At 40.0% G+C, this 24,830-nt stretch overlaps 1 protein-coding gene across 6 annotated transcripts in view; it reads right to left on the bottom strand.

The window, feature by feature from the left end:
- Window positions 1-24,830, bottom strand: part of MCTP1 (multiple C2 and transmembrane domain containing 1) — a 294,838-nt gene that overhangs the window by 188,118 nt on the left and 81,890 nt on the right. Inside the window, exon 1 of one of the 6 annotated variants that reach the window (XM_069881067.1) lies at window positions 10,375-10,564. The exons of the other annotated variants lie outside the window; for them this stretch is intronic. The gene's annotated coding sequence lies outside the window, so the exon portion shown is untranslated. Of the gene's footprint in view, window positions 1-10,374; window positions 10,565-24,830 lie in introns of those variants that run through there. 6 annotated transcript variants of the gene reach the window in all.

Here is a 24,830-nt window from a genome sequence, read left to right as displayed (position 1 = left end):
TCATAGAATCACAGAATCATTAAGGTTGCAAAAGACCTCTAAGATCATCCAGTCCAAACATCAGCCCAGCGCCACTGTGCTGACTGAACAATGTCCCAAAGTGCCACAGCCACATGCTTTTTTAACATTGCCAGGGATGGAGACTACACCACTGCCCTGGGCAGCCTCTGCCTGGGCTTGACCACTCTGCCAGGAATGAAATTTTTCCTAGCATCCCATCTAAACCTCCCCTGACACAATTTGAGGCCATGTCCTCTCATGCTATTGCTTGTTACTTGGAAAAGGAGACCAGCAACCACCTCACCACAACCTCCTTTCAGACAGCTTCAAAAAGTAATGAAGTCTCCCCTCAGCCTCCTCTTTTCCAGGCTAAACAACCCCAGGCGCCTCAGTTGCTCCCAGAGCCCCTGGGCTCCAGACCCCTTCCCTGCTCCATTCCCCTTCTCCAGATGTTCTCCAGCCCCTCAAAGTCTCTTACCATACAGTTTTCCAACGCTTGTTAAAAACACTCTATGAAACAAAATGACAGTGAATCCAATTTTGGTCACCAGGCACTCCGAAATCAGGAGTGAACCTGTTGAGTCACACTAGCAATTTATGGCTAAAATGTGGGAGCTGGTGACATCATTTCTGCTGTCTTCTTTCAAACTACATCACACATTTTCAGGCTAAAACTTTGCCTTCTTCCAGGCTGTTACCCTGAACATTTAAGTAATTTTTGCGACTTAAAACAGCCACCCTTTTAAGTCACCATGAGTACTGAAGCTTTTCTTCAAACCTCTTAGTATTTCTAAAATTTTATCACCTAAACCAACCCAAGAAATTACTGGCTTTGCTGCTCTCCTACAATGTCGCACACTCACGTGACTTTGGGCCAGCAACTCAGGGGATATAGGAGATTAAAGGAACTCTGCTATAGGAAGCAACTGGCACTTCAGAGTAACAGATTCTAAAATCTGGAAAGGTTTGTTCAATGCCAAAATGGAAAACCCTTAGCAGTTATAAGGAAAAAACAATCCACACCCATAACGCACTCTTACTTCAGAAAGGGAAATAAATGTTTTTTAGAAACACAGTTAAAAAACCCCCATATCCTAACATTTTCCTGTGCTGAAAAGAATATTCTGGAAAGCTATATGGACTAGGTTAAAGTAATATCCTTGCCTGAGTCATTTAAGGAACAGGTAACAACTCTATTGATTCGTTGTTCTGTTTCATAATTTCACCAGAACTCACAGGTCAGATAAGCAAAAAACCACATGTTTTTTTCTACCTTAAAACAAAGTCATCACCATCAACACTTCCTTGAGCATAAAAAGGAAAAGGGAAATGTAATAAGAGTTGTATAAAAGGAGTGACAAGCGAAGCTGGAGATCTGGATGCACTGATGCTCCCTGTGCCCAGGTCATTGTCAGGAAGTGGGATAATTAAATCAACAATGTTCCTTTCATAGAAACATAGAACTGATTGAACTAAATCAAAGTGTCATGCAAGGATGAAGCTGCACAACATTGGCAGTCAAGGGTTCATGGCACAGCACGAAACATGGCACTAGCTTTCAAACAGAAAAAAGCATCCAAAAGTTTGGAGTAACATAGCTATGTCTTCAATATTATATGAGCCGTATTTTCCTGACTACACCTCAAAGTCACGATAACGAAGTGACAAGCAGTTTTTGCTGAAAGTATTTACTTATCTAACCTAAAAGTTACTATGGCTGTGTTCTACATAGCACTTCGCATGCCATCCTTCTGTTTTATGGCAAGTCAGGAAGAACTGAAGAACCTCCGAGTGAAAACAGTTACACAGCTTGCTTCATATCATTCTGTTTTCCTTATTCTGTAAATAAAAAGAGAGGAGTATAGAATCACAGGATCACAGAATCATTGAGGGTGGAAATGATGTCTAAGCTCATCCAATCTAACCGCCAGCCCAACCCCACCATGACTACTTGACCATGTTCCCACATGCCATGTTTACATGATTTTTAACACCTCCAAGGATGGAGAAAAATGTGAATCCATTTTAATATCAATGTAAAATAACATTTTAAACGCTGTTATAAATGTGTATTTTATATGTACTATTTAATGAGCTTTTTGATTAACCATATAAGTGCTTAGAATATGACTGTCTCCTTTGTTAATGATCGTTATACAACAAGTAGCTCCAATAGACAAGACATAAGTATTTGTGATGAATGTTAAAAGCCTCAACTGCTGTTGTGAAGACTTTAAACTGGATAAGGTGCACTGACAAACTGCAAAACTTGCATTTTGTGTTTGTGTTCTTTATCACATAGCGGCAGCAGTGCGTACGTGCTAGTTTGAAGTGTCTCAGTTACAAGGAGCTATGAATTCATAATGATTTCTACAGAATAAAGAAATTGTCAAAGTTAGCATTAACGACTTACACAGACACATATTTTTATATATGCTGGTATGCATAAATAAACCAATCGACGTCATATTGTCAGGAAATATGCGGTGGGTAGCTAAGCCATGAGTGACTACAAGATCCAGCTTCTTCCCTTAGCTTTTTCACTGCAGCTGAAAAACAGATCTAATCTGCTTGTTAAAGAAAACTAAGGAATCAAAGAGCAATTGTGACCACTATATCTGCTGAATAATAGCACTCTTTTTTTTGTGGAATCTGTACTAATTATTCTTATTTTATTTTATTTGAAAGCAACTAAAAACAAATGCTCATTTTCAGTATGAAATGAATTACTGTTAGCTGCTCACTATGTTTCCTTTTGAAAATGCCATGTATGTTGCAGAAGTAATAATAAAAGAGAAGCATATTTCAAATCATTTGCTTCAGTTAAGGCACTAATCCTGTCTGGCAGCAAAGGCAACCAAACAAATATCCATATTGACAAAGCAATCAGAAAAGATTCCACTGAGTTATTCCTCCTTCTACCTGTTTCCGTATCCTGTTTTGGGGATGTAAAACTCAATTTGCTACAACTTATTTGAATCTACTATGAAATATCACTACAGCTTCACTTACAGGAACTAAGTTAGTAAATCAAGCAGAGGATAAGAACATATAATCCCTTCTCTACCAAGATTATAAATTCTTTCTTGCATAGAGAATCCACAGCTTCCTTCCCAGTTTTGCTGCACTCCATTTTGGCCTTCCTACCCTCCTCCCATATGTTATTAGCCCCCCTTACTGCATCACAAATTAAAAGCTCTTGTCTGATCTCTTCTGTGAAAAGCAATGGCTCTGCTGATGATGCCAAATCATTCTGGGGTCATCAGTGTTTCTTACAGACACAACAGTTCTGTAAGCGTGGGGATTTATACTGCAAGATAAATCCTTGGAACTGAGGAACTGAGGAAAGTCTTTGTTTCACATATAACAAAAGACAGATAATTATTTGCTGAATTTTCAAACTTTTATTCTTCTTTTCATCCTTAGAATGTGTAACAGTTTTATGGGTTTTTTTTGAAAGTCCAAATACATTTTACCACATTGTTTCTCCTTGTCTACTATTTCTTTGGTATATTCAGAGCTTTTAAATATACTATCAATGGGCAATTTTTTTTTAGAAGACATAAGTTTGAAACAGCTATATCTGGTACTTCAGCTCTTGAGTTATGAATTTGTAATTATAGTTTGATCAAGATCTTAAGTACAGAAATCCATCCACTTACTGCACTTAAGTATCCATCAGTATGGATGGATGCAGCACTTACTGCACTTAAGTGTCCATCCACTGTCACCTATTTTTGCCCAGATACTGCTTTTACCTAAACATGCTTTTGCTGAAACTTCAGTGGGTGTAACGCTTAGAATTCAGTCTCTGAATAAAGTGATTTATTTTAACTTGTCAGTTTGCACTGGAACAATTTTTTAGCACTATTCTCTCTGGCAAGGCTTTTTCACTAAGCCAGGAAACAGTACATCCAGAGTAGGTTCTCTTCCCTCAGCTTTCATGGAGAAGGCTGATGTGGAGAAGCCCCTGTGTGCTCACCATCACCTGTGCCATTCTTCGCAGCAGAATAAAGGTCCCATCCAACCCAAACCATTCCATGATTCTATGATAAATCAATGCACTTCATGCATTCAGTGCAGCTAATTAAAACTGTGGATCAACACAAAAGCAAGGGTTTTCTTCATGTTTTCTCTTCAAGAGTGACTAACTGTTCCTGTTCCTTTAAACACATTTTTTTTTGTATTATTTGTAATGGTCTTTGTACCGGCTGGTCACAGAAATGCTTCCTACCAACACAGTTAAACTGGTACGTTCTGAAATATTTAAATCAAAATCCTGTATAAGTTGTGCAACGTCTAGTGGCAAAGATGGATCTGCCAGAAAAAAACCCAAAACCAACAACTTGCAATGAGGACAGTACAATGCTAACTATGCAATCTTTGGTTTTCATAAATGTATAAACTTGAAAGAGATTGGTTTCAACATATTTGTGCATGCTATTTTCCTACTCTCCCTTCCCCCCAACCTGCAACAGCTTTACAGCGATTAAATGCTTCATTCAAGTTCCTTAACCCAGACACTAATTGCCTAACCTTTCATACAAAAATGAGAGGCAAAGCAATGACCACAGTTATATTATCTGCAGTCATCTATCCAATGGATATCCAAATGTCCATATTGAGCATCTTGGAGGATAAGAACCTCAGCCCACTTACATATTGCCAGTTGAAGAGTAATTCAAAGTTTCCAATTCTGAACATGGCAAAATGTAGATCTCTCATATTGAAAAGATGTGTAATACGATTAGGCTTAGTGGTCAGAAAGAAGCCATTATAGAAATCATTGGGGTTTCTTCCATCCCACAGCAAAGCCTAGAACTGTTGAATGGTACATTGAGATACTTCTCCCTTGCCTTGACTAACCTAAAAACTGTGTAACTATAGAAAAATATTAATGGGTGCTTTCTGGAGATTGAAGGTCAAGCAATGGTCAAACATGTTGTAGCTAAGTATTGCACTACTGATGACCAACGATGCAGAACTCCTCATTGAGACTGACAGCTGATGCTGAAATACGAGACCATGGCCCTACAACACAAGACCACAGTTCTTCACTGAGGTGAACATTTTCACAATCACAGACATGGCTTGACTGCTCAGCCCTTTCCAGACCTTCACGGGGACCCCAAGGATGGCAGTCAGTTGGTATTGCCATTTTGTGGCCCCAAGGAGTAGTTGGGGATGGCAGAAACCACAAGTTCCAGGGTGGATACAAATGAAGTGAGAGAAAAGAAGTTGTAAGTAGCTCAGAAGCAGTACTGTAGATCTACTGTTCATTAACCCAATCCTGATACATACACACCATTCCCAGGAGAGAAATCGGCTGTGAGGTGTAATACAGTTTGCCCTTGAGCTGGGGAATAGGAGGACCCCCAGTCCTCTAACAGCAAAACCTGGCTGCCTGGTCTATACCCAATACAGAAATTCATAGAAGTTGTTCCTAATACCCAATCTAAATCTCCCCTGGTGCAACTTGAGGTCACTTCTCCTCATCCTGTTTTTTTTTCACTTGATAGAAGAGATCACCACCCACCTCACCACAACCTCCTTTCAGGAAGCTGCAGAGGAAAGCTGTACTACAAGAACTGACTCTCCACAAAGACATTTCCCTACTCAACCCATGCAGTTCTAATTCATCAACAATTTCTAAATACAGTCTGTTCTTACAATGATGTCCAAGGAGTCCTAAGATTTTGCAAGTGCTGGAACCCATTCCTAAAGGGCACCAGTACTAATGAATCATATATGAACCATTATCATAACTTAACCCTCATTTTAAGAAACTCCACCTAGACTGGAAGAACACGAATAGCTGATTGTTTTCTTTCAGCAGGCAACAGTTCATCTTTTCTCATTAATTTATACTATGAATAAAATTTTGGTCTCTTCCGTAATGCAGATAGTGCCATTACCGCAAAAATCATCATATAAAACTCTTGAAAGGTTAATTTGTTTTAGCATCTTCAAGTAGAATAAGATTACTGACACAGTAATTGACAAGTTTCTGGAAGAAAAGTAATACCTGAGCACCCACAAAAACAGCATCATGATCACAAGACAAGGTAAATATGGGTGGATGATGCCCGAAAGTTAAGCTGGGGATGCCTGTACAGTCAGCACTATTGGAATAAACATCCCCATCAATTCAAGTCATCTGACAGATCCATTACTCAACAGGCCAGCTCTGCTGAAGTGGATCCACACAAGCGCCCAGACCCCTCAATGCATCCTGCTCAGAAGAACCACTGTCACACTGGTGACAGAAGAACAAGTCCTTCCTTTCAGTGCTTGTTCACTTTCCCCACCTTAGTGAAGCACATCAAGTTGTGTGATCATTGATCATCACTGGAAGAACACATGAATGTTAGAGGACTTCATCTTACCACTGCATGGGCACAGCCCCTGCCCAGTGACTGTGAGCACCAGGGGAGCAGTGAACACCTGGCGAGGGGCTCAGTACAAACTGGAATGACAGACACTGCTTCTCCAAAACCCAAATTCCTGCCATAAATTAAACTGGACTGTTGACCAGTAGCCTCTGCTGACACCTTCCATGCGAGGCCTGAGCTGCAGGCAGTGGACCTGCTATCCCACCACAGGTACACTGACATCCCATCAGATAGAGAGGAAATCGACATCTTGCCTTTCTGTCACAGTGAATCACATGACAGGAAGCGTAACACCAAGTCCAAAATATAAAATATACAAGAAAGAAATAATTGAATGAACTGACTGTTAAACACCAATTTTTAATGACAGGTGAGTGTGAGGACTTGAAGAAATTAAGCACTCTGTCTCAAGCAACAGCTGTAGAAGGAACTGTCTTTCCCAGTTGTTCCTCCTAAAGCATCAATGTTGGAGGTGGCAGCCTCAGGTTTGCTCCATGCACTGCTGCTGACTGGAAAGTTCTTGAATTCAAGTGGGTTGGCACATATCCAGGCACAGTAGAGTAAGAAGAATGGATTTTCTTCCATAAGCAGACAGCCTGCTAGAAATCTCATGGATATTCCCAGATAATTAGAGCTGATGTAAAAGAGCCCCCAGAGGGGACCTCTTCTTTGCATCATTACTTCATTTCACCTAGCTGTGTGCGCATCTCTGGTTTCTCCACCTGTATTAATCCCCTCAAGGAGGGTTCTGTTCTACAGAATGGGAATTATTTGGAAACTCAAGGAAATTTGGTCAAGTCTGATGAAATTTGTTGCAACATCCCTCTCCCTAATCTCATTCCCTACTCTGTCCTGTTCATCCATTTTTATTTTAGAGGGAAACTAAGGAGAATTACTTATAAGGAAAACCTAGAGTCACAAGAAAGGTCTACTCTTAGTTCTGGAGACAAGATTAGAAAGGAGGACACCACTCATCATTAGTCACTAAATACCAAAGGGTAAGAAATTTTTTGCCAGAGAAAAATTTATTATCAGATTATTCACCTTACTTGTGCAAAAAGTTACCAGCAGCTTATTTTATCCCATGCAACATGGAGCACATTACTGGCCTTTGTCTTCTGATGCCAGGATTTCCCATAGCTGCTTACAAAATTACTACTTCTAACCAAAAAGTTATTTAAAAAATAGACTAAATATGTAAGAGCCCTTGATAACCTCATTAGAAAGTAAGACTGCCTAATTTATTTCAAGTGTAAAACAAAACCCTAGAAAAAGTTAATTAAAAGGGATTTTTGTGACCCCTCCTCCTTTTTCAGCACCTTATTTTCAGGTTAGGAGGTCACTCAACACTTCTACCCCTGCAGCTCAGTGCTAGTGAGGTCACAGCTGGAGTGTGGGGGCTGCTGGCTCTGAGAGAGACACAGACATGCTGCAGCAAGTCAAACAGCTTGTCACAGAGACAATTCAGAAATCGGACCATTTGTGGTATGAGGAGAGGCTGAGACTGCTGGGACTGCTCTGCATAGAGGAGTTTCCTATACTAGAGTGTGCATAATACCAGTCAGGCTCTTCATGGTACCCCATGACAGAAGAGCGATATAGGTTATTTCATTTTAAACAAGAGAAAAAAGTATCTTTCCCGTAAAAGAGTGGTCAAACACTGGAGCAGCTTGCCTAGGGAATGTCCCTGAAGATACTGGAAACCTGCTCAGACATGGTCCTGGGCAATTTGCTTGACATGACCCGCTCCAAGCAAGAGGTGCAACTGGACTTGGTTAGGGACACAGCTTTGCTTTGGGTTTGGCAGTGCTTGGTAAAAGGTTGGGCTCAATGATCTTCAAGGTCTTTTCCAACCTAAACAATTTGGTGATTCTATGATCTCCAGAGGCCCATGCAAATTTTGGTCACCCTGTGATTCTCCACTGATTTGCAATACCGTAATAAATAACTTACATGCTGACCTCAGCTAGATTTCCAGTGTTGCTGTGCCTTCCACTTCTGGTCAAACAGATATGGCAGTGCTGCAGTTGGTATCCAAAGCTGCTCTTGTCCCTACTGCGTGAAGAGCAGGGTGCAATCATGATATATGTCAAGCCTGAACACTTCAAAACAAGCTTATATGTGCCTGTGTGTGTGTGCGTGCGCACACGTGTGTGCGTGTGTATACATATACACACACACATATATATATGCTTTGCATTTATGATGCCTTGCTCACCTATGTTGTAACTTAAACCTTTCTCCTGCACAACCTTTTTCTGTGAAGAAATGCACTATTTTCAAAGGTACAGCAAGACACATTGTGCGTGACTGCAATATTGTGTGCAGCTATAAATATGAAGTTGCTGCCTTTGAGAGTGCATTTACCTGCACACATTTCAAGTATAATCTTTTTAAAAATGAGAAAAAAAAAATCATCATGAAAAGAATTAGATCTGACTTTCGTCCACGTGGAATTATCCAGTTCCCAGGACATGCCAATGGGATGAACACTCCTATGCCATTTTGGTTTTAGGAAGATTATTGGAAGCTACATGGGCTCTCTCGTTACATTTTTGCAAGGGTGCACTCACTCACACTCATGAACACATGCTGTACGTATAAAGTAAACAGTTAAATAAAAGCTTCCCCTAAGGGGATGAATATACACTGAAAATACAAAAGCCACATACTTTTTTCTGTTCAAAATAACTCCTAAATTCCTAAAATGATGAAACTGTGAAAAAATGAAAATTATGTTTGTATTTCCTTTTCCTATTTTTGCCAAGACATAGTCTTGGGCAGATGCAGCGCTGTCCCGATTTCTGACAGCTAGAAGTTCTATCATCTCTAAAGAAACTGCAATATCAGGAACAAAGATCCTCTCACTTGCCTGAAGAGTGCAGAATCACACTGCAAGCAATGTCAAATGTGGCACGTGAAGTACAGCTCCACTGGGAACTAGAGATGGCTGTCATCAAAGATGGTCAGAGAAAAATTAGCTGTTTTCATCTCTAAACAAGATGAATAATAGAAGCCAACATACATTTATCACATGCAAAATTCCTTCAGAAAAACTTTTCAGTCATTATATTTGAAAATACATCATCCATGTTTTCACAACAGAAATCTATACTGAAATAGTTCTAATTTATTTTTCTATGATATTAGACATAGTCAATGATACATAAATATGTTGTAAGTAACTTCCATTGTTTAAAAGTAGTTTAATATTTCAATTATATGGCAAATTTGTATTTTAAATTTTGGGAAATATCACGAACATTGCATTTGAGTGATTTTTAATAAATTTTAAAGCAAATACAGAGATACATTCATTGTCAGTAAAACAGCACAAAATTGCTTCTGAGAGGAACTTCCTTAGTGCTTGTGACACTCACAGTTCAACATGAAGAGCGTTAATGCTGCTCTGCTAAATACAAATGGCAAAAGCATTTAATAACCAAAAAAGCATAATAACTGGATTTCAACTTTCATAGTCAAAGCTGGATCTACTTATCCATGTGCTACCAAGATATTTAGATATATTCAGTTGGCACTAAGTATGTTACAGCCTCAAAAACCATAAACATCCACAAAAGACTAAGCAGAAAGCAGGTATCTGGGAGCAATTTAAAAGGAAGAACAACAATCCTCAAAACCAAACCCTTAAGTAATTAAATACACCAATTCTTCTGTTAACATGGAGAATTCAGCAAAAGAATGACAGCACTGAGGCTTCAGAGCATCTCCTGTATCCCAGACTAACACAGACATCTCTCTGCCCATGAGGATGCTTCCCTCTGCGTGATTTTGTGTACTCTAAACTGAAGCAACAGTTTTCCTCGTTCTGGATTAGACTCCTATTGCATGAAGTCCCATTAAAAGAAAACATTAAATTACTTTCAACACAGTTTTAAATTACCTACATTTTAAAGCAGGACGTATATAATACAATATAAGAGCACATTAGATCTTATTAAAAACTAAATTCCAGACTTACCAGGTCTGAATTGAGAAGCTCCTCCAGCTTTCACCTATCTAAAACACTATAACAGGAGCAAGTAAAACACCTTTTACTTCACAAAGGCACCTGCAAATCTGAACTAGAGATGACAGCTGCTCAGTAACACTGCTTACCTCCCACCGGTAGCAACAGCTCTGTGCAAACACCACTTGGCTGCTGCTCTGAACTGCAGCCACTCAGAACGAAAGTAAAGCAAAGTCCTGATATGTGAGTGTCTCTCAATACATATTCAGAGGAAATGACTCAACTATCTCCACATCTTCAAACAGTGAAAGCTGCTTCCTCCTCCCTCCCCCTCTGCAGATGATGGTGCAAACTGAAGGATACTGTGGTTTATTTATTAAATATTGGTGTGAAACAAATACTAAAGTTCAGCTGGTGAACACTAAGCTATAGATCATCCCTACACTGACTTTTTTCCAAAATAATGACTTGAGCAGAGAAATACGAAACTTAAATATTTATTTTAATAAATACATATGCAAGTATTCCACGAGAATAAAGGAGGACATGTACTTTCTATGCTAGCATATTAATTCCAAAGATATTTTGGTATTTAAAAGCAGTATTCAGATATCACCTGATACTATCTTATAAAATTTCAGGAAAATTCCTTCTTGGCCATTATAGAGATATCAGAAGCTGAAAAAGAATGAATTCAGGTAAGAAGGGAACAATGAAAATGTAGATTTTATTATACTGATTTTCAGTGTGCATTCTAAAACTAAATGTGCATTCTAAAACTAAAACATTGCTTTTTGTGGCTATCAGAGCCTCTACAGACTTACATACCTTTAGTATGTTTGATTTTTTTAATTAATTTATTATAGTTATTTTCATTATATTATATTTATTAAATAATTTATTAACTCTCTAGAAAAGAAAAACTTGCTTTAATTGAGCTTGAATCTTGAATAAAGAAAGAGAAATGGCTCTCCTTAAGATCTCTATATGTCTTTCACATTTTGTAGTCACTTCTGTTCCTTTAGCATGCTTCTGTATCAGACTGCTGATGATCTACAGGCTCCTGGGTTTCTGGTGTTTGCTTTCACTGCAGTAAACATAGTATTCCATAGGTGAAGAGAAATGGGCACCATTTAGAAACATGGATTTCTTCCTCCTAGATGTCTCCATTGCACAAAGATGCTCCTGGGTGCTCAGGAGCCTGTCTTAGCTTAATGCACTTCACTTGGGAATATGCAAGTCTAGACTTAAATCCAGTGGTGTGATTTTGAAACACTAGCTTTAAACGTCATGGATAATCAGAAAGCTCAGAGCAGTCTGCAGCCAAGTAGGCAAAGCATTTTTCTCAGGAAGTCAGGTTTTAAAGATGGAAATAACTAATTTAATGGATAACATTATTGGCTGTAATGAAGCACTGTTAAGAACCTCAGATTCTTCCCTCAACACCACCTTTCTACAAAGCAGAAGAGTTTGGTGCAGTTCATTATCTCATACCACATAGTAGTCAACTTGCACATCAGACTTGGTCAGAGTGTTCTACCGTTTTATTAGCTTTGACTTCATTTATCTCTTCTAAGTGGTGGAGATCGTTTCCAAATAGTGGATTTAAATATGTTTACAGCATTCTCTTCAGGACAAAATAAAGGAATAAATCTTAAAAATATTTAAAAAAAAGAGCAGAAACCAGAGTCATTCACTTAAGGAATGACACTGTGGCTCCAGACCTGAGTAAGAAGCGATGCACTGAAGTAACAGAAATCACAGGAGGTGGGTGCAGAAGAAACCTCAAGAAGTCATTATTCCCATGGTGGGAAGAAAGATGATAAATGTGACATATATTTAACACATATCCGATATCTCCATGCCAACAACTGAAGACAACTTACATTTTGGCCAACTACCCCCTCGTACCAGCACCCAGAAGTAATTTAGGAGAACGTATTCACAAGGAAGATAGATTTTCCTTAAAACACCAAAGTTTCATTTAAGGAAATGACAGGGATTGACCATTTTGTTATTAAGATTAGGACCTGTGTAGCTTTTGTGGCTTCAGACACTCACACCTGCCCTTGCCTCTATCATTTAATCCCTCTATGTCTCATTTTCAACCACTGGAAGCAGCATAATAATTCTCACCCACAGCACTCAGATACTGCTGTGAGAGGGTCCACCAAGGGAGCACAACATTTGTTATCCCCCTCATTGTGACTCTGGAGAAAAATTAATTCATTTTTAAGCAGCACATATGTTACTGTTCTCATTTAACAGCAATTTCCAAGGAACCTCATGTATTTTCCATAGAGGAAAAGCAAAAAATGGAGGACAAAATACTGCAGAAAAAAAGAAACTGTATAAGGCACACGTTTTTTAAAGCACTGTAATCTATTACTGCTGTCTGCCTTCAAAGCAGTAAACCCCCATCTGCTCCAAACTAATAAATACTAAATGACAGGCTCTTATATATGGTCAAAATCCATCTGGGAAGAGCTCTTTGCAGAAGTGGTTTGGAAGATGGTAAAACAGCCATCACTTCTTACAAGGATAAAAGAAAGCTCTTTGCTGTACAAAACCAAAACCACAGGCTGAAACAGGAATGCTGCTAATAGAAACCCACCCCGGCAAGCCCCTTGGACTTCTCAACCTCTTTTAATCCTGAGATTAAAGAGGGGAGATTGAGATGAGAACGTAAGAGTAAATATTTTCCTGTGACAGTGGGGAGTCCATGGCCCAGGTTGCCCATAGAAGTCGTGGCTGCCCCATCCCTGGGGATGTTCAAGGCCATGTGGGATGGGATTTGGAGCAACCAGATCCAGTGAGAGATGTCCCTGCCCATGGCAGGGAGTTGGATCTGGATGGGCTCTAAGGCCTTTTCCAATCCAAGACATTCTATGATTCGATGATCCTATGATTGATTCTATGATTCTATGATTCTGGATAAAATGAAGAGCTGGAGACCAATAAATGACCCATGACGTGCTCTTGGGAAGGTATCTTCTTCTTGGCTAACGCCTCCTGATCTCTCCGTCATATGGCTAATCCAAACAACTCTTCTCCCATATCCTCACACTGAAGGCTTCTCTCAAAGCCACTGATAATTTCTCTGCCATGTCAACAAATGGGGAATGAAATGAGCATGGACTGAGAAATTCTGTTCAGAATACTTGAATGGGTGATTGGATACTGAGCAGTCCATGTGACAGCATACATGCAATGGTGTGCATCTCCCATAACCCCAATTTTTTGGTCTGTTTTTTTCATTGCAGAATGTGTTTTCCTTTGTTTCTAGAGGCACATAATGATGTATTGTTGCACTGACAAATGTTTTGCAAATTTAGTTTCTGAAACCCTATTACCACAGAGGAGAAATTAGTTATTTGGAAAGCAAATTGAGTAAAGTATGTTTAAAATCTGCATTTTCTGATGGTGCTCATATACCAATAAACATACATAATGAAAACCATTTTCTACAGGATCCATGTACACATTTCAGTGAGATGAGTGTGATTAACTACACTATAATTTAGTCATTTGACTAATGCATTCTGCATTGACCCAAAAAAGTGGAACAATTTATTTCAGCTGTTCAATTTTGGCAACAGTGGTGCTATTTTTCTGCAGAAAACTTTACAGCTCTGTGAGCAGCATCCAGTTTCCTGGAGTCTGCTGCACCACTGAAAAGGAAAATTCTACCTACAAGAGTTCTGTAACATTATTTCATAATTTGGTATTGTAAATTGATACAGAATTAATGATATAGTTCTTGTTAATATTGGTACAATAAGGGGAAAACAATTTTCTGTTCATGAAAAGACAGTAATGGTAACACTGCAATGTCATCCTATCAGAGGCATACAAGTATATTGCATTCCATATTACTGCATTTGTTTCAACTCAAGAACATTGTTTAGAATCACAGAATCATAGAATCCCAGAACAGTTTTCTTCTGAAGGAACATCAAAGCCCTTCCAGTTCCAACCCCTGCCATGGGCAGGGATATCTCCCACAGGATCCAGTTGCTCCAAGCCCCATCCAGCCTGGCCTTGAACATCTCCAGGGATGGGGCAGCCACCACAGCTCCGGGCAACCTAGGCCAGTGCCTCCCCAACCTCACAGGAGAACATTTCTTCCTAAAATTTAATTTAAATCTATGCTCTTTCAGCTTAAACCCACTCCCCCTAATCTTATCCCTGCATTCTCTGATGAAGAGCCCTTCCCCAGCTTTCCCGGAGCCCCTTTCAGTACTGCGAGGCTGCTCTTTTAAGGTCTTCTCTTCTCCAAGGATGACCAAGCCCAGATCTTTCACCCTGCCCTCATATGGGAGGTTCTCCAGCGCTTGAATCATCTTTGTGGCCTCCCCTGGTTCCACTCCAACAGTTATAATGTGATAGCTTTTTTACTTAATTTCACAGAATGCAGATATTTTCACTGCTGGTGAATGCCAGATCTTCTGTTCAGAGGCAATTCCTTAACAGCAGCGCTGAAGCTGCCCTGAACACAGTGGAAAAAAGTTTTCAGGGCTTCATAGCCCTGGGCAGACAGAGTTCCACTGGGCCAGTGTTCCTTCCTGCCCTCAGAACAGCAACCACAGCCATTGGCAACAATAGTTCACTGCAAACATCAGTACCAACACAATGGCACAGCTGAAGTGAATAACTTGGCTGAGTTAAACTACTGATGCCATTTCCCTATACCTTGACTAATGCCTCTGCCTGCTTTCTTCTGCCTGGTGACAGCACATTCATCTGAATTTATTAATTACATCTACCCACATGAATTATTTCTGCAGAGGGAATCAAATGCACTTTCATAAGATATTGATTTTCCTGCCAAAACTTGAAAAAAAAAAAAACCAACCAAAAAACAAATAATGATGTCACCGAGTGTGTAGGCCTTTGCCGGCCTCCAGCCTTACCCCTACAGTCCACTGAGTCATCCATTGCTACCAGCTGGAAGGAGAACTGAGACCAGCTGCTCCTTGTACGCGTGGAAACCCTGGGAATGATTGCTCCAGTCCTCCCCGTAGCGAGGACACTGCTCCAAAAACAGTCATGACAGTGCATCTTCACAGACTGTAAGACCGGGTTTCTCATGCCCTTCTGCCTGTTACACAAAAGAAGCCTGATGAAGATGTAGAGACCCTTGATGTATAAAAGGACAAAATCCTCAAACACAAGGACCACAACTGAGTTTCCAAGAACTTCACAACAAACCCTAGAGACAGTGAGCAGCAGGACTGGAAGGAACACAAAATATCACCTATGAATTTCTCAGAGAAGCTACCACAGAATTATAGAATCACAGATTCATTGAATCATTAAGGTTGAAAAGGACCTCTAAGATCATCCAGTCCAATCACCAGCCCAACACCACTGTGCCTACTGAACCTGTCCCAAAGTGCCATAGATACATGTTTTTAACCCATCCAGGGATGGAGATTCTATGACTGCCCTGGGCAGCCTCTGTCAGGGCTTCGCCACTCTTTCAGGAAAGAAATATTTCCTGGTATCCAATCTAAACCACCCATGGGGCAACTTGAATCCATTTCCTCTCACCCTATCACTTGTTACTTGGGAGAAAAGATCAGCAGCCACCTCACCACAATCTCCTTTCAGGGAGCTTCAGAGAGTGATAAGATCTCCCCTCAGCTGTTCACAGAACCCTTGTTCTCTAGACCCTCACCCAGCTCCGTTCCCTTCTCTGGATGTGCTCCAGTGCCTCAATGTCCTTCGTGGAGTGAGGGGGCCAAAATTGAACCCAGGATTCAAGATATGGCCACATCATCTACCAAATAAACTGCTAACCAAGTTATTCAATATCCATTCCATCACTTACACTTTCACACCACCAGCCAGCAGAGATTAAAAGTGCTTCTCACAGTATGTGGCTCACAAATGAACAGCCAAAGGCAAGGGACATCAGAGAGACTGTTAAATCAATATTTAGGAGAGGAAAACACAAATACGCAGTATTTAGAACAACAAACAGTTCAAGAAGGCCTGGAACTGCTGTTGCAAATGGACACAGATGCTGATAACCTGTCCAGTGCCACCACATTATGCAGAGAGCACAGCGGCACTGAACCTCTGCAGCAAGCCCACGCACCCATCAAGAGTCAGCAGCCTACACAACAGCTGACAATAAACCTCTGAAATTCAGAAAGATTATATGGTAATGTGCTTGTACAGAGAACTGAGGAAGAATAAAAATTAAAAACAACCAGAAAACCAGACAGGGTTGTGATGTGTTTTTCCACATCCTACATTACTAGTGCAGTTTATATCAGTTATTTGATCCTCTGCATTATATAAACATGGAAAGTTCTTGGGAATGCCACAGGACCTCTACATCTATCTGAAAGAGGGTTGTGGTAAGGTGGGTGCTGCTCTCTTCTTACAAGGAGCAAGTCATAGGATGAGAAATAATGGCCTCAAATTGTGCCAGGAGAGGTTCAGATTGGTTATTAGGAACTATTCCTTTATTTAAAGAGAGTGGTGAAACACTAGAAGAAGCTGCCTAGGAAAGTGATGGAGTTCCATTCTAAGATCCTTCCTCCTTCTCTGCACTGTTGAAGCCACTCTTGGGATGGTATGTTACGAGCTTCCAAATATACTTTAAAAAATCAAGACGTGATGTTACTACAGCAAGTCCAGCAAAGAATCACAAAAATGATGAAGGGATCATAGCATTTGTCATAAAAGAGAGGCTAAGAGAGCTGGGGATGCTCTGCCTGGAGAAGAGAAGGCATTATAAAATCATAGAATGGTTTGGGTTGGAAAGGAACTTAAAGCCCATCTAGATCCACCCCCTGCAATGGGCAAGGACACCTCCCACTGGATCCAGTTGCTCAAAGACCCATCCTACCTGGCCTTGAACACCTCCAGGGAAGAAGCAACCTGGGCCGGGGCTTCACCACCTTCATCCTTAATATCTAATCTGAGTCTCCCCTCTTTCAGCTGAAAACGGTTCCCACTAGTACCATCCCTGCAATCCCTGGTCAAGAGCCCCTTCCCAGCTTTCCTGTAGGCATATTTATTCATGGATATCAATACCAGATGGGGAAGTATGGAAGATGGAGCCAGGCTGTTCTCAGCAGAGCCCAGTGTCCAAACAAGGAGGAAAGGTGCACGCACTGAAAAACAGAAAACTCTGTTAAAACATGAGGAAAGAATTTTTTTACTGCGAGGGTGTTCAAACACCAGAGAAGGTGGCCCAGAGATGTTGCGGAGTTGCCATACTTGGAGATATTAAAAATCTAACTAAAAACAGTTGTGGGCAAACAGCTCTAGGTGACCCTGAGCTGCGTAAGCTGGATGAAATGATCTTATGAGGTCACTGCCAACCCCAGCCGCGTAGTGTTTTTGTGAAAACCTTTGCTTTTTAGCTGATAGTGTGAAAAGAAAATAACTGTTTGGGGACCTTCTGACTAGAATCTCTTCTTTCAAGACAGCCTAAGCTAGTGGTCTGCCCGCATTTGCTGATGAAATAACTTTGGATACTAAATTAAGTTCAGGAACTATATAATAAAGGTAAATTTAAACAAAAAAAATAACAGTAGGTGCAGGGAAAATGCATATGAATAAAAGAAATAACAAATGTCAATTTCAATTACTATTACATGACAAGCAACTCAACTATTTGTTTTCATATTCTCTGAGCTGTATACAGATGGTTTTGCATAAAGATGCGAGCAGTAATGCAAGAAATATGTGCAAAAATGTAGCAAACTGGATTATTTAACGCACTGGTTTTCCAAGCACTTTAATCATTTAGTGACTGCTGTGATAAAAATGAAAGGATAATGCATTTTCTTGCTCCATAAGGTATTCTGAGACTTCTCATTTCAGCTGAACAGATTGCTGTGTGCAGGAAAGCTCACCGGTACGATTAACATATACATTGCTCCATTGCTCACCACAACGCACAGATGAATCTACACAATGATTTAAAGATTTGTTTTGTTTTACTTATTGTGTTTCTGAAGCAGCTTGTTCACTTTAATAGTATAAATGATCAAATGCTAGATAGGTTTAAGTACAAGGTTAAGGATTTTGTAAACTGACAAAATTACAGCTGCTACAACATAAGGTTATGCCATCACATTCTATTATAAATTGTTCTAATGCAGACTGGTTGTTCAGCAAAGGTGAACATTTTTATTGTGCTATTTGCTATTTCAGTTAGACTGTATTCTACTTTAGATCTTGGTGTTAACTATTAGATGCTGTGCTTTAAAGTTTTGAGGAGAACTAACAAATAGGATTTCATAAATTAGAAAGCTTTATCAAATAAAGGAAAGCAAAAGGATAGCATCACTGTCAAAAATAACCACCATGCTTTCTTTATGGTCCTAAGCAATTATTCTTGTAGATTTCTAAATTTAGAACCATGGAACTACTAAGGTTGGAAAAGACTTGTAAGATCATCCAGTTCAGCCATCAGCCCAACCCACTGTGCCTACTAAACCATGTTACAAAGTGCCATGATCATGGCCATGGCCAGTTTTTTAGACCCTCCAGGGATGTGGACTCCACCACTGCCTTGGGCAACCTCTGCTAAGGTTTCATCACTCTTTCAGGAAAGAAATCTTTCCTAAAATCCAATCTAAACCGCCCTGGCACAACCTGAAGCCATTTCCTCTCATCCAATCTTACTTTGGAGAACATACCATCACCCACTTTGCTACAACTTCTTAACCAGGAGCTGTAGGTAGTGATGATGTCTTTTCTCAACCTCCTCCAGATTAATTAGCCTCAGGTCCCGCAGCTACTCCAATAACCCCTGTGCTCCAGATCCTCTGTTGCCATCCTCTGGACATGATCCAGCACTTCAACAATCGTCTTGTAGTGAGGAGTCCTAAACTGAACACTTTTGAAGAGTCTTCCTGGGATGACATTTGACTTCTGCCACACTATGAGAGAGTCAGGCTAAGAGCAGCTGTATGCTGCCATTACATGGAAAGCAAAGTACAACCTATAGGGAAAGCTGCCTCTGCAGTAGGTTTGTGCTTGGAATCAGAAGGAAACATAATTTTTCTCCTTTCCACTAGACTTGATCTTTTCAGTTCTTCAAGTAACTACAATCATATGCACTTTACAGAAGAGAGAAATGGGTAAAGCCCACTTCCTCCTGAAGAGTAAAATGTTTTGCTTGAACTAGAAATTAAGTAACCTATGCCAACAAAAACATGTTACAGACAGAACCACCATGTCCCAAGTTACTCAAAACCAACGCATACTGAAACATCTTATTTTCGTCACTTACCAAGAAAAGCTAGCAAAAAAAAAAAAGAGTAAAAAAAAGTATCCTTCTTCCTTTACGGTACTGCTGAATCATGCAAATGCAAAACTGATTTTAATGCATTTAAAACAGGTACAAAAAAGTCCAGGATAAGAGCTAATGGCATTCTGCCTCTGCATACTTATCTTTTTAAGAATACATTTACTTATTCTCAATTAGAAATTCAGTTTCATTGCTCATGCCTAATGGAATGCTGGATTACATAGATAGAAACCCCATTCTAGAGGTTCGTTAGAAAGTTTGCTTTCATTCATGTCGGTGTGATAGCAGAATACAACTTCAGAGGATTTTGGTGACTTTACTGCCATGCTGTACAACCCAGGTGATCCATTCTGGTATGCCTACACACTGCACAATTCCATACAAAAATCCCTAGCCAGCCATGAAAAGTGTGGTTCCAAAATCAGGAGCTTGGAGTTCGGCACAGATGAGAACTTCATGTTAACACACATGTAAATACTTCTGGAATCTTAAAATGTTATTTTATTTAGATTGTTTATTTTATTTTATTTATTTTATTAACTTTTATTAACTTTAACATTGTTAAAATTATTTTATGTGCCCCCATAAACATACTCTTTGGTCTTTATCACTGAGTTGCCATCTCTTTTCACATCTTCACAAATGGGGTGAGGCAAATCTTATCAGCTGGAATATCTGACAGCATTTCTGGCAGAAATCACATTCCATTTTTTCCCACCCTCCAGCGTGGAATCTTTCTAACACAACATCCCTGATATGTTCCTTGTACCTTTCTTTGGGTACATCTCTTCTGTATTTCTTTTCACTACCCTAACATCTTTCAAATAATGAGAATTCTTAGAGGAAGAGATCTGCTTTGTTAGGATGCAAAGCTACCATAGATCTTAACACTAATTTCACCTGTTATATGGAAATTGCAGCTTCATTCCCCAAATTTAAGAGCTGTCTAACTTTCTGCAGGTGGATTTGGCAGTCAGACCTATAAATCTCCACTTGATAGCACAAGCCACAGAATTTTTCTCCAAAGACCTAAACAAGTCATTTTGCCTTCAGTAAGCAAAGTGGAAATGACAGCAAACATCCAAAATCACAAAGGCAGATTAAATACTTACTCTTTCCATGTTAAAAAGCACATAGTTTATTTGAAACTTCTGATTTTGTTCCTGCCATCTGTAAAACACATCTCCTGGTTTAGCTGAGTGAAAAACTGCCCAGAGATCACACAATAAAGAGCTGTTGAAATGCTTACGGAAAAGGAACTCCTGTTAAAGAATAAAGCCTATAGCAAGCCTTCATTTAGAACTTATTCATGTCATTATATTTCCCCAAACATGAGATTAACATCTTGGTAGTCATTCTAGGTCTATAAGTGTGATCTCGAATAGCATCAATTCTCCCATTTTAAAACTCACAGTTTTGAAATGCACCAGCACTTTGTAATCCAGCTGGAACCTCCAGTGTCTGATGCATGAAGGCAGGGCTCATTACTATGTAGAGAACCAGGGGATGCAAAAATGTTTAAACCAGACACACATGCAATTACAATTCTGCTGACAATTTCTTCTTTCTAATAGCCACAGGCTCTGCTAAATAAGTACCCATTAAAGATCACGTGCAAAAGAATCTTGTACAAGGTATTGCATTTTACCTAAATTGGAAAACTATTAAGGATTCTGAAATAAGCAGTTATTCATGTAAATGAGACTATACACTTACAGTTATATGCTTAGGTACTGCTACCAGCCTACTAAACGTGAAAGGAATTGAAGAAAAGGTTCTGTGAAGAACAGAGTGACTTCAGTTTAGATTTGTAACCCTGGTGCTACAAAAATGGAACCGCTGAAGACATGAACTTGGTATAAGCAGACTTTTAAGAACTGAGACGAGTTCCCACCTCGTTCTTTCAGCCACTGGAAACGTACAGTGTACCTCCTCAGGCACAATGGGCAATTTCTGTGTCTGTACATGTCCTGCTTTTCCACTGGTTAAAAATGCTTTTTTAAACAAATATTATGGCTGAGGGTACAGTTCTGATGTCAACTGAACATGTGTTATGAGGGATGTTTGGTTACGACATAACCACAAATTAAATAAAGAAGAAGGTCCAGAGAGTTGCATGATGGGGGACAATTCTGTTATAAAAGAAGTCACACAGAAAAATAAAGAGAGGTCTGAGCTGAACTAAAATAGCGTGGAGTCACATTAAATCAATTAAAAATAGGGGAGATGAGTAGCTTTATGCACTTACATAGATCACCTGCAGAATATACCACAAAATAGAAGACAACCATGTTTCCAGAACTGATTAAACAGACAGCTCAGACAGTACAAATACCTCATTAAAATAAGATGCTCCTTGCAACCTTTGACTTTACACAGGGGTTATGCTTTGTCCTTTACTGTAAAGCAGTGTTAAATTCATCAAAGCCATGGCCACTTTGGAAGTGCTCCCATTAACCTTCTGGACTTGCCTTTTATAACAACCACAGTAAAGGGGATGAAAGCTGGGACACAGCCACTAAACAGAAAGGGATGTAAAACTTTCTAGGAAGTAATACAAAATTCATAAAGATATCTCCTCCTAAATGATCTCACACCAGATTTTGCATCAAAGTGCAATTTTGAGTGCCACTTTTTATGCAATTTTGACCAAGGGAGGCCATTATAAGCAGCAGTGTATTGTGTGGAGGTGAGGAAGGAGACAGTGGAGATTCTCTCTAGGGTGTGGTATTTTGTCTCTTTTCCAACAAATATCACAGAATGGTTTGGGTCCGATGAGACCTCAAAGCCCATCCAGTTCCAACCCCTGCCATGGGCAGGGACACCTCCCACTGGATCAGGGCCTCCAAGCCCCATCCAACCTGCCCTTCAACGCATCCAGTGATGGGGCAGCCATCGCTGCTCTGGACAACTTGGGCCACGGCCTCCCCACCCTCACAGGAAAACATTTCTTCCTAAGGTCTCATCTCATTCTTCCCTCTTTCAGCTAAAAAACATTCCCCCTTGTTCTACCTCTGCACACTCCGCTAAAGAGCCTCTCCTCACTTCCTTGCAAGCCTCCTTGAAATAATGAGAGGCTGTTCTAAGGTCTCCTTGGAGCCTTCTCTTCTTCAGGCAGAACAAACACATCTTTCTCAGCCTGTCCACATACAGGAGTTGCTCCAGCCCTCTGATCATCTCCATGGCCTCCTCTGGACCCACTCAAACAGATCTCTGTTCTTCCTGTGCTGAGGACTCCAGAACAGGGTCCAGGGCTCCAGGTGGGGTCTCATGAGACAGAGAGCAGAGATGTCCACTTTCAGCAGCAGTGCTGGTCTGTGAAATCCAAGGGCACCTCGCTGACATCCAACTCTTCACCTTGAGGGTGTGCAGGATGTTAAATTTCTCATTAAGTAGATATACATAATGAGTTCTTAAGGCTAAGTAATACAGGTTAGTACTGAATATCTCCCTGTAGCTCTCTGTTACACAGGGAGCCTCAAAGTGCAGCTCAATGTGGTGCTTTTTGGTACCAGGCCAGGCCCTTCTGGAATTTGCCATAAGCGTTCTCAGAAACCTTGAAGTGCTTCAGTGATTTTTTAAAAGCTGCGTGTACTGTTTAATTGTGGTTTCAAAGCTCCAGTATCAGAATGCTTAATCTTTCCATTATCGCCTTTCAGTGAGTCTTTAAGATAATTCCTCCTGGACAGTAGGAAGAGCACAAGTGCAAAATCATAAAACTAATCCACCATAAAAATGTGCTTTTCTGTGCTAAGTCCTGTTCTTGAGGAAAGGAATAGGCATTTTCTCATTTTAGTAGCTTACATACTTGTTATATTCAAAGAATTTCTCTGTGATCATCTGTATGGCTTTTCCTTCATTTCCATAATGATTTCTTCCAAACAATCAGAGGGTGGAATTTATCATGAGCACTGGGGAAAGACCAGACCCAAGAGGTTTCAATAATTGAACAGACTGAGTGAGGCTTTGATTTGCTCTGATAGCCATTTCCCAGTCTGGAAACCTGAAGGGCAGCTCCTTTTTCTACACGCATAAAAATGCATTTATGACACTTCCCAAGCTTCTTCATAAATCTATGCTGGATTCATGACATTTTTGTAACTACAAATATTCAAGATGGACTGCTGGAGACAGCATTACATCAAATAGCTGCTTCAGAGTTTTTCAGAGCACAGTCACTGCACACTACAGCACGTTTTATTCTCTGGAATACTGCAGACTTCCCTGACAGAGAACAGAGAGTGCAAACCTTCTTTATCTGCACCAGTGAAGGAAGATACCCTGTAAAAACATAATTTTAACAGGTCATATTTTAGGACTGCATTTTAATTTCTTCTTTCCTAGTAGGAAAGCACAAATTTGTACAAACAGTTTCAGGAAGAAACATAGATATGGCTTTTTCTTTAAAAATTCAAAAGTTTATCACACTACTAGTCACTTACTAAAAGTCTTCTGCATGTAAGTGCACCTTTTTACATTGAAGTGTACCTTTTCTACACGTAAGTGCATCTTTCCTTCAACAGAACTTAGGTTTTATTCAGAAAGAAATCCTTCTTGCCTCATGCTCAGCCTTCATCCGTCCTCATGCTCTAAGCAGATAATTCATTTAGCAAGCAAGACTTAGAATGTATCAAAGGGCCAGCACAGGCATTTTGTTTTGTGGTCATGTGGCAAGCTTATATTTACACTTGCAAATGCAGGAATTTGCTTAGGAAGCAGATCAAGTATCTTCCACATGATCCAAGGCAGCAGGATTCTTCCCAAGATCAGGGCTTCATACTAGATAAAAAAATACGGAGTAGAGTTAAAAGATTTGCCACCTTCTCCTTGTACTACAGATCTATTTGGAAAAAGATAACAACTGTAGTGCAGGAATACAGCAGTAAGTCACTACAGAAAGGCACAGTGTGACACCCCCTGCTCAATGCATGAGCTTGTCACAACTTTCAGTAGCTGTCACTTATGCCTCACTTCAGGAGGACAACTTATCTAGGAAAAGTACCTTACAAAAACTATACATCCAAAGCAACAAAATGAGCCAACTATGATCTGCTTTACTGCTTTCAGCCATAGGCAATGGATTCAAAACCCATACATGTTCCTTGCAGACACTTCATAATGAACAGTTGCTCCAGTGCTTCCTAAATAACGGTCAATCTTAGGCATCTAGATAGGGCTGTCAGTGAGA

The sequence above is a fragment of the Phaenicophaeus curvirostris genome, chromosome Z (assembly GCF_032191515.1).
Source record: "Phaenicophaeus curvirostris isolate KB17595 chromosome Z, BPBGC_Pcur_1.0, whole genome shotgun sequence".
NCBI classification, from domain to species: domain Eukaryota; kingdom Metazoa; phylum Chordata; class Aves; order Cuculiformes; family Cuculidae; genus Phaenicophaeus; species Phaenicophaeus curvirostris.
This window is presented reverse-complemented; position numbering and strand designations above follow the sequence as displayed.